This window comes from Ceratotherium simum, chromosome 21 (genome assembly GCF_057802395.1).
Source record: "Ceratotherium simum simum isolate JZ-2026a chromosome 21, ASM5780239v1, whole genome shotgun sequence".
NCBI lineage: Eukaryota > Metazoa > Chordata > Mammalia > Perissodactyla > Rhinocerotidae > Ceratotherium > Ceratotherium simum.
The window spans coordinates 8,083,686-8,087,912 of NC_141920.1; positions in this window are offsets into that span (position 1 = coordinate 8,083,686).

The window sequence follows — 4,227 nt, forward strand, 5'->3', positions numbered from 1 at the left end:
AAAAGAAAAAGAGGAAGATTGGCAACAGATGTTAGCTCAGCGACAATCTTCCTCAAAAAAAAAAAAGAAAAAGAAATGCTAATGCTAAAAAAGATAAAGAGGAAATGGATCTGGGAAGACAACAAACAAATAAAATAATAATAATAATAATGTTAAAAACACAATAGATACTCACTCCACAGGGAGAATGATTTCTCCTTAGAGACAGAACAAGTGACTATGGCTCATATTGTGATAACTACAGCATAGCTGGCTGCAAGAAAATTTCTCTCATGGTCCAGAAACATCCAGAATCATAGGCATTTAGCACTGAATGAGCCTTTAGACTTTAGAGTACAACACCACCATCTTAGAGATTAAGAAATTAAAGACCAAAGATGTTAAAAATTGGTCTAAAGTCAATCAAATAAGTGGCAAAATTGAGGGATTAAGTGAAAAAGCCTAACATTTTCTTAATTTGTAAAGAGCAGAGTAAAAGGGAAAAGAGACTGGAGAGAGGTATTATACAGATGGGGTGATCTGGAGAGTAATTTGTTGAACATATTTGAGAACTGCTGTTTTAAAACGCTGAATGTTAAGCACTCTTCAGAAGCTCGAATTTGTAATTCTTCTAAAACTTATTCACTTTAATGGATTTTCAGTTAACATTTAGTTAAGGCTTCTCCACAACAGAACTGTTTGTTTTGTCAGCTAAGGTCATAACAAATCCAGTTTAATAGCATATACACACAAACTTCTATAGCAAATAATTCATGTTCATACAGTGTTATCTTACCTTAAACAGAAAAAAAGCTATCAGCTTCAACCACCTTCTTCATGCCAAAAGTCAAATTTTCACGTTTTTGTATGCTAAATATCAACTTCATTTGTATTTCAAAACTACTTTTATTTTGGCTACTCAGAGGGAGGATACAGCATCTAAAGATCTGATTTTGTCAGGATTTTCCTGGAAAATCTCCTGTGTTTATTTTTTTTTAATTTTTATTTATTTATTTATTTCTGCTGAGGAAGATTAGCCCTCTGCTAACATCTGTGGCCAATCTTCCTCTTTTTTTACTTGAGGAAGATTAGCCCTGAGCTAACATCTGTGGCCAATCTTCCTCTTTTTTTGCTTGAGGAAGATTAGCCCTGAGCTAACATCTGTGGCCAATCTTCCTCTTTTTTTGCTTGAGGAAGATTAGCCCTCAGCTAACATCTGTGCCCATCTTCCTCCACTTTATATGTGGGTCACCACCACAGCATGGCCAACCAGTGGTATAGGTCCGCACCCAGGATCTGAACCCATGAACCTGGGCCACCAAAGCAGAACGTGCCAAACTTAACCACTATGCCGTGGGGCTGGCCCCTGGGTTTATTTTATTTGTCTCTTATTAGGACATTAAGCATGAGAAGTATTATTTACATATTCCGAGATGTAGAATACGGAGCTAATGTGAAGAAGATTTGCAAAAGGTGCCATCTTATTAACAACCAAAGTGGGTCTTATAGAAATGTCTACTCAATTATCCATCTCTGGGGTATTTGCAAAATGGAGAGACCCTGGTCATCTCAAAGGATATGTTCATAGACCTTCTCAATTCTCTTTTATTCCATATTGCGTTTGGCTTCCTCCCTAAACACCATAATTACAAACTCTAACACTTAATTAATGATGATTAATGCGTATGATCTGATAATAGGAAGCAACTATGTCATATTGAAGTGATAATGCCAGGAAGTTGACTGTGCTTAGGCCCTGACTTAGAGGTAGACAACTCCACATCTGCCTCACAGCATAGGAAATTTAATTCTGTTTCTCAACATTTTTTATTATGGAAGATTTCAAACCATAGATCATAGTAGAAAATAGCATATCAAGTACCCATTTATCCTCTAGTCAGATTAATGTCTCAACAATTTACTATATTTGCCTCTATTTTTTAAATAATATATTAAAGATAGAGCTCAAGTCTCTTTGTTCTGTATATGGCAGATATGCGAATTGTAAGTGAACACAGCTTATATTGGTGCCAACATCCTGGATTTGAATCCCACCTCTGCAACTCACTGGCTGAATGACCGTAGGCAACTTATTTAACCCCTCTGGGCCTCAGTTTGCTCATTTATTAAGATGGGGATAATGATGATAAAAGTATTTACCATCTAGGATTGTTGTGAAGATTAAACAAACTCATACATGTAAAACACTTTGAATATGTCTGGTACCCAATGAGTACACTTGTTATTCTTCCCATGGAGCCCATAGTATATGCATTTCCCGTAGTGTTAAGACAAAATAGATGTGCTTTCCAAATGCTAACCTTGCTTCCTATATCTGACCTTTAAGTGCCTTACCTCCAAATGTGAATTAAAACTATGACTTAGACAAAAATGTATCATTTAACAAAATATATCACAATATATCAAATAAAAATATATCAAATCATAAATGGTGGGAGATTTTGAATAAATCCATGGTAGCAAAACACCACGTTTTAAATTGAAATGGCTACAAAATGCTCTCACTTCATAACCCTGAGGCTCTAGTAAAAGATATTATAAAGGTATTTGTTTTATTTTACGTAAAGTTTTTTTTTTTTTTTGTGAGGAGGTCTAGCCCTGAGCTAACATCTGATGTCAATCCTCCCCTTTTTTCTTGAGGAAGATTGGCCCTGAGCTAACATCCGTGCCCATCTTCCTCTACTTTATATGGGACGCTGCCACAGCATGGCTTAACAAGTGGTGCGTCGGTGCGCGCCCGGGGTCCGAACCTGCGAACCCCGGGCCGTCGAAGCAGAGTGCTCTCACTTAACAGCTTCCGCCACCGGGCTGGCCCCTTATGTAAAGTTTTAAATCTGACACTTGGTAATAAACAGAAGAAGTAAATAAAAAAAAAAAAAGTTTAAATACCTTACTGATAAATTAGAAAAATGTGCCTGTGATTATCATCCATTCAACCAGCATAGTTTATTATATTTAGAGAGACAAATGCATTTAACATCCTGACAAGTTCAATTTCCCTACAGCTTTATTATCCAAATTACTTTTAACTTGGGAAAATGTCAAGTGTCAACTCTTTTAAAGGGTAGGCATAGCTTTTAAGCAAATTTGTGAAGTCTTAGAAGGAAAGCCTAGTGGCTTATTCTGGCATTTTCTGATTGGTTCTCTAGGAAAACAATTTTTTTCAGGCTTTTCATTTTCATGAAGTTCACTCTTTTGCTCATTTTCTATCTTTCTAATCATTAATTTGCTTAACTGATCAAGCTGTTGAAGTTGAAATTCACTGATAAACATTTCCTTTAAACAACGTAGTAGGAAAAAACATTGTATATAATTTAACTGTAAACTTAGCATATATTTTGAGATCATCCAAAGCTTATTAAGGAAAATTTTCATGTAGACTAGAGTATATATTAGAAAATGCATGCAAACTATAAAATATTGTGAGACTAAAACCTGAAACAGCATTCGTTCAATAAACTATTCTTCAAAGTATAATTGTTGTATACCTATGTTAAAACGTATCTTACATTAACAGCCATAGCTATCTTAAGAAGGTATAATTATCCTGACATTAATTACTGGCATATTAAGGCACACACAAATAAATTGCCCAAGATCACAGGCGTCAAGTATATGGCAATGATATAAATGAACCCTGGATGTCTGAAGCCAAAGTCTGTTTTCTTAAGTGGCCTGAGGTATGTTTGGGTCAAGAAAGAATACTTTTGCAAATTATGTACACTGACATGCGTGACATGTGATTATAACATCATTATGCTTACCCATGACAGGATAGTAGACATTTATACCTAATCAACACACTTCTCTCAAAAACGGTCACTGATCATTTAGAAACAGCTTCATATGGGATGTAGTGAATATTGTGGTTTAGCACTTCTGGTGTGATGAATTATCTTTAACTGCAGTTTCTAGTCCTGTCTATGAACCGCACACATATTTCTCTGATGAACTCAAAAAGTCATAAATACTGCAATTTAACTATAATTTGTCTAGTTAATTAATTCTCTTCGACCAATAGAAATCATTAAAAATACCAACTCCCGGGCCGGCCCATGGCTTAGCGGTTAAGTGCGGGCGCTCCACTGCTGGTGGTCCCAGTTCAGATCCCGGGCGCGCACTGACGCACCGCTTCTCTGGCCATGCAGAGGCTGCCTCCCACATACAGCAACTAGAAGGATGTGCAGCTATGACATACAACTATCTACTGGGGCTTTGGGGGTAAAA